We start from the raw sequence: 22,403 nt of genomic DNA, 5'->3' as shown, positions 1-22,403 counted from the left end.
TAGGTAACATCGTCAGTGAGCCTCCAGTGAAGCCCTGGTGGTATGTCCCACTTTCTATTTATGTGTCTTGATTTGTTAAGGTGTGCGATATCATTTCCGGATTGATTATTAGGCCAGTGTGACCTGATTATGCAGTGAGAACTGGAAGGAGGCAAAAGCTCTAGCAGGGTCCAAGAGAAGGGCTCTGTCTATTGTGCAATAATTGAAGGGTTTTGAAGGTGTTTTGGACTGAAGAAAGAGTAGGTGGGAATGTAAGACCATAAGACCATAAGAAATAGGAGTGGACGTAAGGCCATTCGGCTCATCAAGTCCACTCTGTCATTCAATCATGGCTGCTAGTTACTGCTTAAATGCCCACCATAAAGCAGTACCAGGGATAACACCTCTGATGTTCTGCAGAATTATGCCATAGGATCTTTTACATCTACTTGAGAGGCAAGATGAGGCTCTTGGTTTAAGCAGTGCCTCTGACAGTGCTGCACTTCCAGTACTGGGGTCTTTCCTTTTGATATTTTGCAGTTGAGTCCTGGAGTGAAACTTGAACACACAGCCTTAGCACAAACAATTGAGTCACAGATGACAAAGCTATGGAAAGGCCAAAGTATCATCTCTGTGTCAGATTGGCCAAATATCATTCTTGAAGTCCCGCTGTTGCATTATGAGCTCTACTGGCTGTGAATGGGGTTTAGATATTAGATATTAGATTCCCTACAGTATGGAAACAGGCCCTTCGGCCCAACAAGTCCACACCGACCCTCTACAGAGTAACCCACCCAGACCCATTCTCCTACATTTACCCCTGCACCTAACACTACGGGCAATTTAGCATGGCCAACTCACCTAACCTGCACATCTTTGGACTGTGGGAGGAAATTGAAGCACCCAGAGGAAACCCACACAGACACGGGGAGAATTCGCAAACTCCACACAGACAGTGGCCCGAGGCGGGAATTGAACCTGGGTCCCTGGTGCTGTGAGGCAGCAGTGCTAACACTGAGCCACCGTGCAAGTTGCAAAGCAATGGCAAGGGTGAGGGCGGGTTTGGGCAGGGGGTATGAGGGGGGATTTTGAAGGTGGAGTATGAGGGTAGGTGAGTGGGTGAAGATGGTATTGAAGAACCCTTTGCCTTCTAAATGCCTGAGGTGACCATTTGATTTGATTTGATGGAATTATTGTCACGTGTACCTAAGTACAGTGAAAAGCTTTGTTTGTGAGCAGTACAAGCAGATCATAGTAAGCAAGGACGTATAGATCATAGGGTGAAAAAAGCTAGTCAGAGTAATACAGGTTACATCGCTAGGTAAAATCAACGTTATCAAGATCAGCATTACTTCAAGTGAGACAGTCCATTCATCAGTCCAATAACGCCGGGAAGAAGCTGTTCTTGAACCTGATGGAGCATATGTTCAGGCTTCTATTTCTTTGTCTGATGGAAGTGGTTGTAGGAGATCATTACCGGGGTACGATGGGTCTTTGATGATGCTGGCAGCCTTTCCGTGGCAGTGAGCTGTGTAAATGGAGTCCATGGATGGAAGGTTGGCTTCTGAGATGGTCTGGGCTGTGCACACCACCTTCTGTAGTTTCTTACCGTCCTGGGCAGAGCAGTTGCTGAACCAGGCCGTGATGCATGCACCCAGACAGTATGCTTTCAACTTAAGGACCTCTTCCCACCACAGCTGGAGTTCCCAGCCTGTCTGTGGGCCCAGGTGATTCTGCCTTATCTGGTACTTTATGGCCCATGGAGCACTGGAGCTCCCCACCCCCAAATCTGAGCAGGTAACATACAGATATACATGCTTTCTTCTTCAGTTCTTAAATGTCCTGAAGTGGTCAGTATTCACAATGAAAAATTTGGAGCACTTCTTATCTGTGAATCTAAATATTATTTAAACAGGGTGTTAAACAACTGAGCCAGCCACTTTATCTAAAGACAGTATCTTTTAGCTCTCCTTTAAAATCAGGGATTGTTCATTTGAAGGGAGATGATGCAATTTTGTTTCTCTCAGACGGTGATGAGTCTTTGGGACCCTTCCTGATGCAGTGATGTAGAATCTCTGAATACTTTAAGGCGGGGTGGATCGATGCTTTTTCAATGTGAACGCAGTGTTTCCCTACATGTTGGCTGTCAGGCTGTTAAACCTGGACAATCTTAACACAGTCAGCATCAACTTGACCCTGGGTTGACAATCTCATCAGCGACAGTCTAAACTAATTGAAAACAAGAACACAATTGGAAAGACGGCACACTGGCATAGCATGGCTGCACTTTGAGGGGCCAGGCTGAGGATTATAGTGGACAGAGCTGAGGCAGTTCTACATTACATCTACATTGGTCCATATGAATATGCAAGCAAGGAGCAGGGATAGGACTTTCAGCCAAACAACCTGCTCTGGCATTTAATAAGATCGAGGCTGGTCTGATTATTGGAATCTCAAATCTGCATTCCCACCTATCCCTGCTAACTCTTCATTCCCTCGTTTAACAAGAATCTATTCACCTCGGACTTAAAACATTCAAAGTTTCTGCTTCCACCACCTCATCAGTTCCAAAGAGTCATAATCCTTCAAGAGAATAAAAATTGCATCATCTCTGATTCAAATGAACAATCCCAGGTTTTGTATCATTAACCCATCATTCTAGATTCTCCTGTAATGGAACCTCCAGTAGCAGCTCACATTGGAGATGGAAGGGATCAGTACTTCTGAAGAAGAAGGACCCAAAGCATTAACTTAGCTTTCCTCTCTCTCTCCATAGAAGCTGCCAGACCTGCAGACTTTCTCCAGCATTCTCTGTGTTTGTTTCAGATTTCTGGCATCTGCAGTATTTTGCTTCTGTTAGTGCAGTTTACTGGGAACTCCACCAGCAGGTGGCGAGGATGAGGGAGGGCAGCTGGAGCAGATGAATGGACTGTCACGGGGAAAAAATACACATCTTTGGTGGATGGAGGATGGAGGGAAAAGGCCTGCATGTAGGCAATAGATTCCTCAGCCCGATGTAACCCACAAATTTGGTTCCATGTACATTAGTTCCTTGTCTAGCCTTAAGTTCCCTTGCAGTTTGTAATGACTGATGTCTACAGAATAAAAAATTCTTGCTTCATGATCTTTCAGTCTTCTGTGTGTTCAAATCTCACGTTGCATGTCCATAAGGGGAACATCTTTTCCATTTCCACTTATCAAAATCTTATAAGTTTCAATCAAGTGTCATCTCACTCTTCTAAAATCGACTCACCATATAAACCCAGTAGCTACAAGAGCAGATTAGAGGCTAGGAATACTGCGGCAAGTAACTCACCTCCTGATTCCCCAAAGCATGACCACCATCTACAAGACACAAGTCAGGAGTGTGATGGAATACTCCCCCCTTGCCTGGATGGGTGCAGCTCCAACAACACTCAAGAAGCTTGACACCATCCAGGACAAATCAGCCCACATGATTGGCACTACATCCACAAGTGTTCACTCCCTCCACCACTGATGTAACAGCAATGTGTACCATCTACAAAATGCACTGTAGAAGTTCACCAAAGATCCTCAGACAGCACCTTTCAAACTCATGAAGGACAAGGGCAGCAGATACAAGGGAACACCACCACCTTCAAGTTCCCCTCCAAGCCACTCACCATCCTGATTTGGAAATATATCACTGTTCCTTCACTGTCACTGGGTCAAAATCCTGGGATTCCCTCCCTAAGGGCACAGCTGGTGCACTACAGCGGTTCAAGAAGGCAGCTCATCACCATCTTCTCAAGGGCAACTAGGGATAGGCAATAAATGCTGCCCAGCCAACACCTAAATCCCACATGTGAATAAGGAAAGAAAAGCCTGGCCAATCTTCCTTCTGAAGAAAAGCCACAACTTCTCAGTATTAATCTGGTAAAACCTTCTTTGAACTACTTCCTATATATCCATATTCTTTCTTAAATAAGGAGTCCAATATTAGAATGACTACAGTGTGGAAACAGGCGATTCAGCCCAACACCAACCTTCCAAAGAGCATGCCACCCAAACCCATCCCCCTGTATTTCCCCTGGATAACCCACCTAGCCTGCGTACCCCTGAACACTATGGGCAAACTAGTGTGGCCAATCCACTTAACCTGCACATATTTGGACTATGGGAGGTAACCCATGCAAACATGAGAAGAATGTGCAAACTCCACACAGGCAGTCGCTCGAGAGTGGAATGGAACCTGGGTCCCAGGTTCTGAGGCAGCAGTGCTAACCACTGAGCCACCATACTGCACAGTGTATCTTAAACATGGTTTCATGCCTGCCTTATATAACTGCAGCATGCCATCCAGAATGGTAAAGGTTTTGTTTCTGGAAATTGAGCAGAGAATTCTCTCACATAAGGCAAGGGATTGTTAATAGGTCATTACAGAATTAGGTCATTAGTTAATGTTATCAATGAGCAAATTTAGATTTCGACCATGGCCAATCATTTTGACAGTGTGACATTGTCTCTTTGTGATCAGCCATTCGTAGGCATGGATACAGCATTGGACAACTGAGACCTCTGACAGCAGCAGAGATTTTTGGCTCCAATCCCAAACATATGCGACAGTCAGACAAGAAAAAAATAAATTGCAAATCGCTGGGTGGCGTGATTCATCCCCAAGATCTGCCAGATTAGAAAATAATGAAAACACCAAAATAAAACAATGCTCTGTGCAAGATTAATGCAAGTAGGAGATCAAAGCTTGCCTGTGCTGTAACAGAACGAGGTGTCTGACTCCTGACCTACACTAGCTGGAGAAGTTAAAGTCAATAAAGGAATCAGCATTGTGATCTGACTAACCAGCTCTGGATTACAGAATAAATAATCAAACCAGGGAAAAAAAGATACAATGCAAAAATATAGCAACCCACAGGCAGGAGAACACTTACACATTTTGAAACAAGCTGCACTGCCTATTTAACTCTTAAACTGCCAACAGGTACAGTCATCTTGTCTTTAGCTCTCAGGCATCGACCTTGAAATGGAGACTAAAGAGAATCAACCTTAAAAATAATAAATGCACAACTGACAACTGAAAATGCATAATTTAATATATTGACAGAGCAGCAGCTGTCAGAAATCTCATATAGTTTCAGAAAATCACCTTCCCCAGAAGGTCATGGCGAAGAACGGTGAGGTCATTGTGCTACACCAAGGCTCTTCAATGCCCTTAAGGACTCTATCCTACTTGTTTGATGGCTTACCTTCAGGCATGCGGGAGTGGGGCTTTGTGGGCCTTCCTGGTCAGGTACCCCGTGCTCATGAAGGACCTCACTGGGGCTAAGAGTCACCTCTACTGAAAGCACACCCTGCCCTCTGCTGCATCCTCTACCCTAGTACTGACTGGCCTTTCTCCTTATATGCCCTCCAGCTTCTATACCCACCCATTGGCCTCCTCCAGTACCAGGAGTAGCCACAGCTCCTGGGAGCAAAGAGCTGTAAGCCATCTGATTTGCCAGCAGTTCTCAGAGGCTGGAGAACTCCCTCTGCATAAGTCTGGATTCCCAAAGAACCCTGACCAGCCTGCATTTGCCCCAAAAAGTCCACACTGACCCTCCGAAAAGTAGCCCACCGAAACCCCTTGCCCTACTGCTCTAGATTAATCCCTTGCTAATGCACCTACTCTACGAATCCCTGAACACTATGGGCAATTTAGCATGGTCAATTCACCTAACCTACTCATCTTTAGACTCTGGGAGGAAACCAGAGCACCCGGAGGAAACCCACACAGACACAGTTAGAATGTGCAAACTCCACACAGACAGTTGCCCGTGGCTGGAATCGAACCTGGGTCCCTGGCACTATGAAGGAGCAGTGCTAACCACTGAGCCACCAAGCTGCCCAATTAATCTAGTTAGTAATCCCAGAAAGTGGCCACAACAGAGTTACCTCTGGTTTTCCAAATGGTGGACACACATATTAAATTTAGCTTCGTGTTTTCAGGTCAAGACAGTTCCTCAAGACAGGTGTTGTGCAAAGTTTTCCATTTACTGTTCCTCATTTCCCCTAATTCTCCCGTCTTTTACATTCACTCCACTCTATTTCAAATGCTATTAATATTTCACTATCCTCTGTCAGGTCCATTTCCATAAAAAGAATAATCGTGATTATCTTTTTGATTCTCCCTTAACTTAGGAGTTGGAAGTTTTTTTATAAAGTAGATTGTCCTGCATGAGACAGACACTGTATGTGTTTATATTAGTTTCCACAGCGAACGTTTCCTGGAATAGATCCTAACTAGTCTGCCTGATTGGGTCCTTCTTTCTTTCGGAGCAGGGTTAGGAACAGGGCCATCCTACGGAGAAGGATTTAAACAATCCATTGAGGCAATCAGGATATCTTCCCTTTCATCTCGGCAGTCCATCCAGCACTGTAAAGGCCATTTCATGGAGACTCCAATGCTAGGCTGTGGTGCCTGAGCAAGCTGTGGTCAGTATTGACGATTGAAGAGCAAGGATGGACGTAAGAACTCTGAAATGTCCAGGTCAGATTTGGTCCCGACTCCAGACAGAGATCCCAGGATGGGGTATTGGCAACTCCTGGACAGTGGTTGAGAGTGAAAACCTTGTTTTTATGTCAGTGATCCTCCTTCTGCTATGATAGCTGATTTGCATGTTACTGGGTCTTGAGTGTGCGGAAGATTCACAAATCAAGAATGTGACCACCTCCCCATTGAGAGTTCAAAAGGAGCCCAACCATTGTGAAAGGCTGTGGACTGGTAACTAAGCAAGGCTAGATCAATGACATGCTTTGGCCATATGGATCTCTCTCCCATTCAGCCTCATCAGTGATCTATGTTTATTAAGGTGACTTGGTGGTGCATTCAAAACTGCAATTCAGTGAAGTGTTTGATACATTTTGTACCAAATTGTAAGCCGTTATCTAAAATGACCATATCCAGGGAGCCATAGGAGCTGAAAATCTCTTTACGTATAATAATAATTGTCTTTAAGAAGGGACCTTATAGTTGCTTGACCTCAAGCCATTAGGGATAATAATTAATGACAATAGGAAAGCTTTTACCTTTGAAAGTGAACAGATTCGCTTCCATGGTTTAGATGGAAATGATGAGAATATCAAATCTTTGTGCTCTTGCCTATGGCTAGCGCACATTGGACAATTGGAAACCATGTCTACAACGACCTTCGATATAGCATACTACAGATAGAGTTCTGGGTCTGTCCTCGGCACTTGGTAATATCCAAATATTCCTGACATAGTCTTGGAGAATGTCCAGCCTGAAGACCCAGGAAATAACAGTATGGTTATTATATTTGACAGGTCATCCAGAAATCTTATATGAGTGCATTGGTCAAAGTATTACTTTAAAATGAAATTATAAAGGGAACCTATGTAAGCCTGCCAGTGATGGAATGTTCCTGAAATTGTATGCACTCAGCATCAGCTTCCTGAACCCATGAACTTCTTCCAATACTTGAGCAGTCACTGGGAAAAGTTGGCCAGTAGAGACATGGAGATCTATAGCTGCAACAAAGCAAGTATCATTCTCTGTACACTTTTCCACAGGGATGCAGGATAACATACATGTCATGATCTGGAGTTTCCCTGAACAAACTCTGTGGTAGTATCAAAGTACCTAAAGGCATAATTGGGACCTCTAGATGTGGGGTGCCATCTTTGCCAGCTCTTTGGTATTGAGGATGATCACTAACAGGTTTTGATCCATCTATTTGGTGAAAATGAGCCAAGAGAACATCTCACAGACCCATGCAACTGCCAGGGCCACTTCATCAATCATTGTACTGCTGCTCAGTATCCGCAGGCATAGTAGAGCAGCCATTAGGAGCAATGTTTTTGGAAAGCTACTCCTAAGCCAATGAAGGGAGAGTTGACTGCAGCAATAGTGTGCAGTTATAGGTTATAAAGGGCCAGGGTCTGGGTAGATATGAACATGAACTTGTTTATTTCAAAGGCTCCTCATTGATATGTTTCCCAATATCAAGACTGATCCTGTTTTTAAAGCTATCTCAGGGGTTTGTCAATGTGTGCTAAGTTGGACAGAAGCTTAACCAATTGGTTAACTACTCCAATCAAGCACTGCTATCCCACTGTCCTTTGGGGACCTACCTGACTCCAGAAGCATTGACAGTGTGGCTCAAGGTGTTGATGGAAAATTCAAACGTGTTTTTGGGATCCTTAATGGGGAGGGGGAAGCAGCTCCAAGTCGTGGTCCACATAGGCACCAACGACATAGGTAGGAAGAGAGATGGGGATTTAAGACAGAAATTCAGGGAGATAGGATGGAAGCTTAGAGCTAGTACAAACAGAGTTGTTGTCTCTGGTTTGTTGCCCGTGCCACGTGCCAATGAGGCGAGGAATAAGGAGAGAGAGGAGTTGAACATGTGGCTCCAGGGATGGTGCATGAATGAGGGTTTTGGATTCTTGGATAATTGGGGCTCTTTTTGGGGTAGGTGGGACCTCTACAAGCAGGAGGGTCTTCATCTGAACCAGAGGGGTACCAATATCCTGGAGGGGAAATTCACTAAGGCTGTTGGGGTGGGTTTAAACGAATCCAGCAGGGGGATGGGAACCAAAATTGTAGTTCGAGTATAGAAAAGGTTGAGAGTAGGGAGGTCCAAAATCAAGTTTCAGGGACACAAGATGGCACCGGCAAGCAAGAAGTTGGTTTGACGTGTGTCTACTTCAACGCCAGGAGCATCCGGAATAAGGTGGGTGAACTTGCAGCACGGGGTTGATACCTGGGACTTCGATGTTGTGGCCATTTCGGAGACATGGATAGAGCAGGGACAGGAATGTTTTTGCAAGTTCCAGGATTTAGATGTTTCAGTCAGAACAGAGAAGATGATAAAAGAGGGGGAGGTGTGGCATTGTTGGTCAAGGCCAGTATTACAGTTGCAGAAAGGATGTTTGAGGACTCGTCAACTGAGGTAGTATGGGCTGAAGTTAGAAACAGGAAAAGAGAGAAGAGGTCACCCTGTTGGGAGTTTTCTATAGGCCTCCGAATAGTTCCAGAGATGTGGAGGAAAGGATAGCAAAGATGATTCTCGATAGGAGTGAGAGAGACAGGGTAGTTGTCATGGGGGACTTCAACTTTCCAAATATTGACTGGGAACACTATAGTACGAGTACTTTACATGGGTCAGTTTTTGTCCAGTGTGTGCAGGAGGGCTTCTTGACACAGTATGTAGACAGATTCTAGATTAGAGTGGTGCTGGAAAAGCACAGCAGTTCAGGCAGCAACTGAGGAGCAGGAAAATCAACATTTCAGGCAAATTTTCAGATCGATTTTCCTACTCCTCGGATGCTGCCTGACCTGCTATGCTTTTCCAGCACCACTCTAATCTAGAATCTGGTTTCCAGCATCTGTAGTCCTTGTTTTTACACAGTATGTAGATAGGCCAACAAGGGGCAAAGCCACATTAAATTTGGTACTGGGTAATGAGCCCGGCCAGGCGTTAGACTTGGAAGTAGGTGAGCACTTTGGTGATAGCGATCACAATTCTGTTATGTTTACATCAGTGATAGAAAGGGATAGGTGTATACCACTGGGCAAGAGTTACAGCTGGGGGAAAGGCAATTACGATGCAAATAGGCAAGATTTAGGAAGCAAAGGATGGTGAAGGAAACTGCAGGGGATGGGCACATTAGAAATGTGGAGCTTATTCAAGGAAAAGCTCCTGTGTGTCCTAAATAAGTATGTACCTGTCAGGCAGGGAGGAAGCTGTAGAGCGCGGGAGCTGTGGTTTATGAAGGAAGTGGAATCTCTGGTAAAGAGAAAGAAGAAGGCTTATGGTAGGATGAGATGTGAAGACTCAGTTAGGGCACGAGGGTTACCAGGAAAGACCTAAAGAGAGAGCTCAGAAGAGCCAGGAGGAGACATGGGAAGTTGTTGGTGGATAGGATCAGGGTAAACCCTAAGGCTTCCTATGCGTATTTAAAGAAGAAAAGAATGACGAGACTAAGATTAGGGCCAATCAAGGATGGTAGTGAGAAGTTATGTGTGGAGCCAGAGGAGATAGGGGAAGCACTAAATGAATATTTTTCGACAGTATTCACTCCAGAAAATGACAATGTTGTCGAGGAGAATACTGAGATACGGGCTTCGAGACTAGGTGTGATTGAGATTCACAAGGAAGAGGTATTAGAAGTCTTGCAGAGCGTGAAAATAGATAAGTCCCCTGGGCCAGATGGGATTTATCCTAGGATCCTCTGGGAAGCCAGGGAGGAGATTGCCGAGCCTTTGGCATTGATCTTTAAATCGTCATTGTCTACAGGAATAGTGCCAGAAGACTGGAGGATAGCAAATGTGGTTCCCCTGTTCAAGAAGGGGAGTAGAGACAACCCTGGTAATTATAGACCAGTGAGCCTTACTTCAGTTGTTGGCAAAGTGTTGGAAAAGGTTATAAGAGATAGGATTTATAATCATCTACAAAAGAATAATTTGATTAGGGATTGTCAGCATTGGTTTGTGAAGGGTAGGTCATGCCTCACAAACCTTATTGAGTTCTTTGAGAAAGTGACCAAACAGGTAGATGAGAGTAAACCGGCTGATGTGGTGTATTTGGATTTCAGCAAGGTGTTCGATAAGGTTCCCCACAGTAGGCTATTGTACAAAATGCGGAGGAGTGGGATTGTGGGAGATATAGCAGTTTGGATCAGTAATTGGCTTGCTGAAAGAAGACAGAGGGTGGTGGTTGATGGGAAATGTTCATCCTGGAGTCCAGTTACTAGTGGTGTACCACAAGGGTCGGTGTTGGGTCCACTGTCATTCATCATTTTTATAAACGACCTGGATGAGGGCGTATAAGGGTGAGTTAGTAAATTTTCAGATGACACTAAGGTCGGTGGAGTTGTGGATAGTGACGAAGGATGTTGTAGGTTACAGAGAGACATAGATAAGCTGCAGAGCTGGGCTGAGAGGTGGCAAATGGAGTTTAATGCGGACCAGTGTGAGGTGATTCACTTTGGTCAGAGTAACCGGAATGCAAAGTACTGGGCTAAAGATAAGATTCTTGGTAGTGTCGATGAGCGGAGAGATCTCGGTGTCTATGTACACAGATCCTTGAAAGTTGCCACCCAGGTTTACAGGGTTGTTAAGAAGGCATACAGTGTTTTAGCTCTTATTGATAGAGGGATCGAGTTCCGGAACCATGAGGTTATGCTGCAGCCGTACAAAATTCTGGTGCGGCTGCACTTGGAGTATTGCGTACAGTTCTGGTCACCGCATTATAAGAAGGATGTGGAAGCTTTGAAAAGGGTGCAGAGGAGGTTTACTAGGATGTTGCCTGGTATGGAGGGAAGGTCTTACAAGGAAAGGCTGAGGGACTTGAGGCTGTTTTCATTAAAGAGAGGAAGGTTGAGAGGTGACTTAATAGAGACATATAAGATAATAAGAGGGTTAGATAGGGTGGACAGGGGGAGCCTTTTTCCAAGTATAGTGACAGCGAGCATGAGGGGGCATAGCTTTAAATTGAGGGGTGATAGATATAGGACAGATGTCAGAGGTAGTTTCTTTACTCAGAGAGTAGTAAGGGTATGGAATGCTTTGCCTGCAATAGTAGTAGATTTGGCAACTTTAAGTACATTTAAGTCGTCATTGGACAAGCATATGGACGTACATGGAGTAGTGTAAGTTAGATGGGCTTCAGATTGGTATGACAGGTCGGCACAACATCAAGGGCCGAAGGGCCTGTATTGCGCTGTAACATTTTATGTTCTATGTGATTTAATGTAAGTCCTATGATCTGCAGACATTGCAGTGATACCTGTACTCTGATGCCATGTTCATAGAATGCCTATCGTGTTGAAGCAGGCCACTTAGCCTATCGAGTCAGCACTGAAGAACACCCCACCCAATCTCTGTAACCCTGCATTTCTCATCGCCCATCCACCTAGCTTACATATATTTGAACCGTGGGAGGAAAAACCAGAGCACCCAGAGGAAATCCAAGCAGACATGGGGAGAATGTGCAAACTCCACACAGTATCCTGAGGCTGGGATCAAACCTGGGTTCCTGGCGCTGTGAAGCAGCAGTGTTGGCCACCCTTTCCGTCATGGTGCAACTATCGACAAAAAAGTTATCATACAACAGATAGCACACTCAAGGCCACCTAAAATATTTGTCATACAGCATTTTGAAGATTTTGGCTATTGAGTTGACTCCAAATGGAAGGTTATTGAAACAGTATCTTCCAAAGGGAAAGATAAAGGGTGGCACAGTGGCTCTGTGGTTAGCACTGCTGCCTCACAGTGCCAGGGACCCAGGTTCTATTCCACCCTTGGGTGACTGTCTATGTGGAGTTTGCACATCCTCCCCTTGTCTGTGTGGGTTTCCTCCAGGTGCTCTGGTTTCCTCCCCCAGGTCAGGTGCATTAGTCAGGCATAAATGTAGGGGGATGGGTTACTCTTCAGAGAGTTGGAGTGGACTTGCTGGGCTAAATAGTCTGTTTCCACACTGTAGGGATTCTAAGATAAACATAGCTAAAAGTTTTATCTCTTCATCTCCTGAAAGCTGCTAAAGTCTACTGTTGGCATTTAGCTTCATGAATGCTGAGCTCCCCATGAGCTTCACCAGACTCTCAGAAATGAATGAGGAGAAAGAAGAAGGGCTAATGCCCGAAACGTCGATTCTCCTGTTCCCTAGATGCTGCCTGACCTGCTGCGCTTTTCCAGCAACACATTTCCATCTCAGAAATGAATGCCTTGGGTTGAATGTTTCATCCTATTGCCTTATGCAATTGCGTAGGGTCAACACAGAAACACAAAGAGCTGTGAGATTTAGGGATGAGCACCATCCTGGAGTACCCAGAGCTGGGCTGGGTGAGAGGCAATATTACCCTTCCCCAATTTCCCAGCCATTTAACATTTTGCCTATCTCCATCCTAACCTTTAATAAGAAAGCTTCCTTGGGGGTAAGTAAGTACACCAGCTCAGCAGGTGGTTTTGAGATGATTTGTTAAGTTGTTCATAGCTTCCCTGGGTTAGCGGGCAATTTAGAGAAATTGACCTTTAAAGGTCAATCTTAATTAACCAGCTCTTGTATCTTGCAAATAAGCTCTTATTCAGCAACAAGAATAGAACTTGCTGGATAGACTCGGCAGTTTTGATGGAATCTGTAGAGAGAAAACAGATTTAACATTTCAAGTGCAGTGAATCTTCAAAAGGGTCTTTTGGTTTTGAAGAAGTCATGGAACTTTGATAACAATTTGCCACTCTGTTTGCTTTTAGGGATATTTCTGGAGTGTGCTCTGCTGAACCAACTGGTTTTGGGCTTTCCCACCTCTGTCAACATCAAATGGATCCTTCTAAAATGTCCCACTGCCAGCAGGTATTAGTACCATTTTTGGAGTCAGTATGTCTTTGATGGAAAACTGTGCTTTTGTAAACTAATCAAGATTTACTGGGTATTTACACTAGTTACAAGGTGTACAGAACGTCTACGGAGCCTTTCTCTCTCAAGTTACTGCTACATGAGATCTGATATCATCAGCTGTCACAATTGTACCATGACCTTAATGGCTATTAATCTCATATATTCGAGTTTCCACCAGACTTAAGTTCCAGGTGATAAAGTCCACAGTCAACTTTCCCAACCCATTACCAACTGAGGCCAATTAATGGTCAAGATCCTGAACCAACCACTGCTGTGATTAACCCGACTGCAGTCATGTGACATGATAGATTGTCAACCCGTGCAGACAACTCGTTATCTCAAGGCAGGTGGGGAGTGCCCCCAGGTCAAAAGTGATCACTGCCTGAATGAGGGGCTGGGCATAAGAGTTGGAGGGATTCTTGATAACAGCCATCTCTCCACTCTTGCTTCAAATGCCCTTGCTCCCTCTCCCAGCAGCCCCCCAACCAACAACACTCCCACTACCTCACTTTGGCTCTGTCTTGGGTATTTCAGGACCCCAGTACTCGATGGGAGATCATTCTCTGTTGATGAGTGCAAGAACCACTGGTCTCAATTTGGCTGGGCAGGAATTTGGCACTAGAGTTCTTCACTGCCAGCTACTGAAGACTACCAGGTTGCCTACTCGGTGTGTGTTTGATGGGACCTTTCTGGAAGAGGCATTAGGAGCCTCTTATTGGCTGTCACTGGCTCTGCCATCAGAGGGAAATCATGCCAATGGCTTATCAGGATGGGTCCTAAACTTAGGAGATCATTAGGGAGCACTAACAGTACTACATTGACAAAACATTAACAATTTGATGAAATTTCAGCCACCCAGTAACAGCAGCTGATCCAATAGTCCAGAAATTCAAATATGCCAGCCGCAGGGATTTAATCCAGTGTGTGAAAGGTGATTGGACTTCTTTGAAATGTTTGAAACATGCATTTTTCTCTTAATCAAGAAGAATTAATGATGTGCTTGAGCCAATAGCCTTCAAATGAGTTACAAAGCCAGCTTTGATTCTGTTGTTTTGACGTCAGTAGATACAGAACAATTAACCCAGGATGATTCATCAATCAACTAATCTCAACTACTTGTGTTGATTCAGCTCCTTCATGCAGTCAGGATCAGTAACCTCTCCAAGTCAGTTCTTTAGTAATGACAGCAGTGTGCTCTAATTAAAAGAATTGCTTGGAGTCAAAAAGATAGAAAAAGCTAACGAATTCTTATTCATTTTAATTGATTTTGAATGGGTCTCTGACTGTCACACACTCACGTTCTAAATAAAACAATTTATGTAGCAATGTACAAAAGTCAATATCTCTGATGCTGCTCCTGCAGAATCTGAATTCCTCTTGGCATGCCTTCCATTTTTTTTCAATGTTTAGATGAGCCTCTGTTATTATATCTTATTGCAACCAACATTCCATCTCTGACAATAGTAAAATTGCCTTCTGCCTCAGATTATTTGGAACAATTCTACTTTAGTCACATAGAAAAGGATGTTCCCAGAGATGGCTGCACATTTCCAGCTTTATTAAACATTCCTTGGATTCTCCAATGCCTTGGTGAGACTTTAGCTTTAATAGCTGCTGATGGCATGGGGTCTCAATATTCCACTCACTCACTTTAACAATCAAATCCTTTTTGTTGCTAATGTCAGCATATTAGCAATTAGATTATAGTCTGGGTAACAACACCTTGTTGGAGTTAAACTGGAACGAAATAAACTCATTCACTTTCATCCTGATTAAAACAGTTGGTATTTTATGTTATTTCTTTAACTGAAGAATCAATACTGGGTATCTCGTAAACATAAACATGGAAGAGCTGAATAATAAACCATGGAGGGACAGATTCAGAGGGTTAATTGAAAGTTTGATTGAAAGAATGAGTTTTGAGAAAGGATTTGAAGGGGGAAGGAAGTGAAGGAACAAAAGAGCTTATAGGAGTTCAAAAGAGTCAATAAGTACCAGCTGGAAGCTATGGCAGCCCTGGTGGAGGGAGGGGATAAAGGTCCAAATAAGAGGAAAAAGTATATAAGGTTGGAAGAGGCTGCAAAAATAAAGCAGGTGTGAAGATGAAGGTATGACGTTTAAATTCAATATCTTGGGGAACAAAGCATTACTGTAAAGAAAGGCTAAACTTACACCCATGTAGCACATCTTACAATCTTTCCAGACAATTAAGTACTTTGGAAGTGTGGTTATTGTCTCAGTCCAAGGACGCACAGCACCCCATATGAACAGAGCACATTGCCACATGACCAGTTTCATTCATATTGATTGAGAAATAAACATTGGCCCAGGACCAGCCCAATCTTTCCTGCTCTTCCTCCTATCGTGACATGGGATCTTCCACACCAGGCAGATGCCTCATTTTACCACCTCACCTGAAAGATAGTGCCTCCTGTACTCCCTCAGTATAACACTATGGCATTAGCCTCGATTATGTGCTCAATTCCCTTGAGTGGGACACAAACCTATAACCATCTGATTCTGGGGGAAGGAGTGTCAGACACTGATCAATGAGTGTGCCTGCAAGCTAATAAGGACTAAGATGAAGAGGGATTGGGCCACAGGGTGAGCTACAATTTAAATTTGATGGAAGATGAAAGGTCAGCACTGAAACAATTGCACTGAGGTGATAGTGTTGTGAAGTTCATAGAATCATAGAATCCCTACAGTGTGGAAACAGGCCATTTGGCCCAACACATCCATACCGACCCTCTGAAGAGTAACACACCCAGATCCATTTCTCTAGCCTACTACTCTACATTTCTCCTGACTAATTGCACCTAGCTTACACATCCCTGCACCCAATGGGCAATTTAGCATGGCCAATTCACCTAACCTGCACATCTTTGGACACTCAGAGGAAAACCACACAGACACGGGGAGAATGTACACACTTCACACAGATAGTTGTCAGAGGCTGGAATTGAACTAGGGTCCCTGGCGCTGTGAGGCAGCAGTGCTAATCAATGAGAAACCGTGCTGCCTTCCTTTATACTACTGTGACGTACCCTCATATTTAATCTTCTCCCTCCATATTTCTTTTTTTGTTGCCCTCTGTTGGTCTTTGTAAGCTTCCCAATCCTCTGGTTTCCCACTGCCCTTCACCATATCATATGCTTTCTCTTTTGCTTTATGCTATCCCAGACTCCCTAGTCAGCCATGGTTGCTTTATCCTTCCGGTACCACGCTTCTCTTTCCTCAGGATGCGTCTCTGCTGTGTCTCCTTGATTGCTCCCAGAAAAGCCTGCCTTTGCTGTTCCCCAATCTTTCCTACTAGGCTCCTCTCCCAGTCAATTCTACCCAGCTTCTCCCTCATGCCTCTGTAGTTGCCTTTACCTCTGAGTCGATCTTCTCCCTCCCTTGAAGGCTTATACTGTACCTTTAAGAGAGTGTGGAAGTTGAAAAGCTTGCACACCTGTCTTGTGACTGACTGCTGACACAGAGTGAGTTGAATAATTTGAAGATGTAACATTTGAGCTGTAACTCAGATACTGTATTGTTTACACAACAATTCAAATTCAACCAGTTTAAATAATGCCCCAAGATACTAAAATACAATCAAATTTGAATTTTACTGTTTTGACAACATCAAACCAATGAGACGACACAGTATTTTGGGGTATAAAAAGCAGGAATTTTGAACAGTTAGCCAGATGGGCGAAGAGCACCTATTGCCATACAGACTGCCTGCAACCTTTCTCTCTGAAAGGTACCTTTTTTATATGAAACACCTTTGCAGAAGAAGACCAAGGAAATCTCCAGAAGAGGATCGACACTGCTAGCTAGTTTTGAAAATTGATTTGCTGTAAATTTAAGAGGGGTTTTATCAGATCAGTATATTGTTATAGAGTGGGAGGTAAGTATCAAATTTAAGGGATGTTCTCTTTTGGAGTTAAAGAATAAAATTTTATATTTGCTTTAAATAGTGGAATTTGGTAGTTCTCTGTCACTCATACTTTAACAGATTATGAGGTGATGTGAGCTTTTCTGGGTGTTTGGTTGAAGTAGCAGAAGAGTTTACTCTGTATCGTAACAATAGTCAAGAAGAAAAAAATTCAAGGGCAGTTTGGGGTCACAGAGCATGCCAAGGTTTAACACTACTATGTTAAAGTAGCTATTGCTTTCTTCTGAGAAGATCCATTTAACATGATATTTGAAAATATTGCCAGGCAGCACCCTACCAATGGAGTTTGCATGATCATTGGATGAAGTGAGAGTGACAAAATACTAACATGATGTTATGGAGGTGATGGCATAGTGATGATGTTATTGGGCTAGCAACCTAGAGACCTCTACCAATGTTCTGAGGGCATGGGTTCAAATCCCAACATAACAGAGAGTGAAATTTTAGTTCAATAAAGACCTTGCCTAATGGCATCCATATAACTATTGTTGATAATCAGAAATCCATTTGGCTCAATCTTGCTCCCTTGGACAACTGATGCCCTTATCTGGTCTGGCTTACATACAACTAAAAATCGCAGCAGAGTCTAACTGACTCCTAACTGTTCCATACACAATAGAAGCTGGCTTAGTGAGCAATGTCCACATCCCATGAACTAGTAAATAAATTATGAGCTTGTCAGTGTCATGATTTTGCAAAATATTAAACCAGCGCTCGTTGGAGAATGGGTTTGGATGTAAAGAAACAAGTGCTCAAACAGGCCTCTTCAAAAGAATTTGTAACTAAGGTTACTGAGCAGTAAATGTCTTGACTTGAGATTTTTTTCTTCCTTTCCTATATGAAGCACTGTGCTTCGAACAAGCATCTTACTTTGATGGGTTGGAGGAGTTGCTTGCTCTTGGTGTAAACTTTAGCTCAGGAGCAACTGTCACTCCTGAGTTTATAATTACCACTAAAGAGACATGAGGCAATAAATTATCTTGATTGGCACACCATCCCTATTGAAATATAAATACCAAATATTGCAGAAACAGGCCAGTCATCAAATTAGTCCATAATGGGTTTAAGGTCCCCAGGAGTGTCTCCCCACTTCCCCTTTAACTAATATTCTATAGATATTTACTTTGTGTGTTTATCTTGCTTCCTTTCAAAAGTTATCCGTGATACTGATTTCAGTCCTCCAGCATTTCCTTTTTAGATTTATTAATGGCTGGCTTATAGTTATGGTTCCCTGTTCTGGTTTCACTCTTATCATCCCCATATCCATCCTATCAATTCATTCATAACCATAAAGACCTTTATAATATCCGCCCTTTGTTATCTCACCATTATGATGAGGCTGAGTAAAAGAAAGCTCCAATTTGCTCCATCTTCAGCCTGACAATAACCCAATAAGCTGTTTTTACAGTTCCTCATTTGCCTTTATGTCCTTTATGTAAAAATAGCCCAGAGCCATTCACCAGACCCAGTCTGATTTAGACCAGGCAATGTTGATGTTTTATATCTCACGGTCAGTATGCCATTTAGAATATATGCTTATGATATCATCACTGCATCATAGCATATGACATGAGGGCATGTAGAGCTCCATCTTACCTCTGATTAATTGAAGCATGACACTCTACTGGAAGCATCCCCCTCTGTTGTAACTAAGAGATTAATATTAGCCCAGACACTTATGTGTCTGAGGTATGGAGAATTGTACATAATGCTTAGTTGTAATAAATATCTGTTGGATTCTTCAGTACCATGATAACCATGCCTAGTTTTATATGTTACAGAGATAACAAGCATCAGATAAAGGAACATCGCTCTGAAAACTAGTGTGCTTCCAATTAAACCTGTTGGACTATAACCTGGTATTGTGTGATTTTTAATTCAGGTAAAATAGCATGTTTGAGGCAAACTCACATCAAATATAACTTTATTGCTTTTCAATTCTATCCTTTTAAAAATGAATCTTCATGCTTTGTTTGCCTTTTTAAGGGCCGTTGTAGTCTATGGGGCTAATAACTACACACTCATAGCTGGACTGTACCAGTAAGATGTCAGACAATGTCAAATCACATGAAACTGGGAGATGATGGAAGAAAGTCCGAGTGAAGTCCTGCTGAACCATATCCCTGTACATTGGGTAAATGTTCATCAGTTTGCACTCCGAATGGTGTCCAGTCCATATCTGTCTAAGCCTCCCATGTTATGAGTTCAGTATCTGTACCCCTGATTCCTCTGCTGCTCCATCCCACCTAGGCATATACCTTAGGCATATATTCTATGTGGACTTTCTATGCTTCCTACAAAAATGTACCACCTCACATTTAGCCACATTAAACTTTGTTTCCCCAGTTTACATTGTCACAGAGGTTAAAACTGTATTTTCAATTTCCAGAACAGATTCCTTAATGACTACAGCAGTTTTAAATGTGGAATCTTTCAAATGAAGAAAGCCTTTCGACCCACGTACCAGTGAGAATACCATAGTTACCACATTTCCATCACAACTTTGGAAAGTAATGTGTGCTGTACAAGTCCTAGTTTCTGGTGTGTTGCTGGAGAGTTAGGCTGCCTGCAGTATAGACCTGTACCATTACCCCTTTAATGCCCATCATGTTTTAATGACTTCTTCGATCAAGGACACTTCGTAAGAACATCGTATTTTTTTCGCAGTAATATCCATGTAATGTTGAATTTTACTTCCTCATTTAATATTTAGTGTATTTTTTTATTTTATGAATAATGTTTCACAGATAAATGGAATATTTTATTTTGCCACTGTTAGACTTATGAATTTCAATTAATAGCTAGAATGATAGGATCTTACAGCACAGAAGGGGGCCTGATTTTTCTGTGCTGATTGTTTTCTGTCCAAATTAGTCCTACTCCCCAGGTTTCTCCTGACAACTCTGCAAATTAGACCTTACCTCATTGCATGAAACCAGATGCAACAATACAAATAAAAACTGTCCTCAGAGAAGAGAACCTTTTCTCAAGCATTTTGCAGTTCAAGAAGACCCTTAAAGAATGCACCAAAAATAATAACTTGCACTCATGTAGCAAGAGGAAACATCGTAACGCACTTCACAAGAGCAATATCAACAGAATTTGGCATTTAGCTACACAAGGAGACATCAGGACAAGTGAGACAAAACTTAGTCAAAGTCATAAGTTGAAAGGAGTGTCTTAAAGGAGGTGAGAGAAATAGGGAGGAGAGTGGTTAGGGAGACAATTCCAAAGCTTGTGTTCACATGGGATTAGTAAACAATCCATCACCATGACAACCATCATAGCACCACAGGGTATGCCAATGATGTCTTCGTGGAGCCATACCAAGTATAGTATCTTGTGGGAGCCACATGTTACACTACTGCTGGAGCAAGGGTGGTGGGGGACACATTTGAAAATCTCCAGTTGACATTTTATGCTTCTCATGGTACAAAGTAAAAAAAGACATGGCAAGAAACTGATTGGCTACTGAACTCACCACTATGAAGTCAACAGTGGCTGATGGGACTGTTACATCAAGACAGCAATCGACATACTGTGGGAGATAGCTGTATAGGATGTTGGCGGTCATCTTTAAATGGTGATAGTGACTATGTTTCAAGGTGCTCCATTGTCCTTAAAACAGTTTGATATGTCTTGTGATTGTGGTAGGCTTTATGGCTGTGCAAACGTTTTCTTACCATTTACTTTGCTTCAAGTCTCAAACAATCCAAATATTAAATTCACCAATGACATCCTCTCTAATTAGGGCCATGCTGTGTCTTTTTTTCCCATTGCTCCATTTGATCTATATCTACAGTCTTTTGCATGATTAATCACATCACTGTCCTCCAATGTCTCGCCTCTGCTGTTAAGCTCAGATAGACTGCCCTTCCTTGGCTTTGCTCTTATCTACTTGATTACACCTTGAAGACCTTAAACAGTGGGTTAATTTCTCAATCCTGCGTCCTTCTGTCTCAAGGCATCTTTCCTTGAGACCCTCCTCTTCCACACTTATATTGTAGTCCTTTGTGAGGCCATTGAAATATTAAGAGCCAGCTTCCTCTTCCACACTGATAATCCCAAATTTACCTCTCTCCACTGGTTCTGTGTTGTCAAGTTGTTTTATCTGATGTCCAGATTTGATACGCTTCAAGCTACCATAGCAGTAGGCCATTTGGTCTATCAAGTCCATTTGGCCATTCAATAAGATCACTGCTGATCTGATAATCCTCAATTTCCTCTAGATTAGCATTAAGACGACATCCCTGCCAATAACATCATACGTCTCCCAACGTCACCCCCTCTCCTGTCAATGTTTCACATTGCACTGCAGCACTCAAACGTGCCCTGAACTGATCTGCTCTCTCCTCCTTTAAGATCTTCTTATACCTCTTCTCTATGATAAAACAATTGGCCAACTCTCCAAGTATCGCCTTCTTTTGGCTTGATGCTAATTTGTTGTTTTGATTTTCGTGACTACAGTGAAGTGTTCTGGAATACTGCACTGGATTACATTGATGTTGTTGGTTGTGGTGACAATGATGATAATACTTTTCTTTTTATTTCTGCCAGCTTGTGGCTCAGTTGCTTCAATAAACCCAAACTCAATTATCAGTGTAGGTATTTATAGTCCATATTCCTGTATCTTAAATTCTCAGAACCTTCCCACATCTTGTTCATTTTTACCATATGTTCCAAGACCTGGACACAAACATCAATCTGAGAGGCCTTTAATTTCACTCATTTCTGCATAACAGATTTCTCTTGCATTTTAGGTTTCAAAGCTATTCAGGCTTTGAAGCTCTGAAGAGAGGCTGAAAAATTGTAACCATGTTGTGTGATATAAAGATGATACATGTTGAAAGCAATTTCTCTGTCTACCCTTTTAAGAAAGTCAGTCATCTGCTTTAATAAAAAGAAGATTTCTTTTGTAAAAAAATTGTCGAAAAGCTTTCTATGAACATCTTGATTTATTTGTTTCAAATGGAACACAATTGAATTTCACTTCAAATAATTTTTTATATAGAAATACAAATGCTTCCTGAGCGCAAAACTGACAATATTGCCTAACCTTATACTTAACAGTTAGAAGTTCTACTGATCAGGAAAGACAGAACAGG

Source organism: Chiloscyllium plagiosum, unplaced genomic scaffold, assembly GCF_037043375.1.
Source record: "Chiloscyllium plagiosum isolate Xiang-an unplaced genomic scaffold, Cpla_swu_hap1 HiC_scaffold_23, whole genome shotgun sequence".
In the NCBI taxonomy this organism is placed as follows: domain Eukaryota; kingdom Metazoa; phylum Chordata; class Chondrichthyes; order Orectolobiformes; family Hemiscylliidae; genus Chiloscyllium; species Chiloscyllium plagiosum.
Note: the sequence above shows the minus strand (reverse complement) of the source record.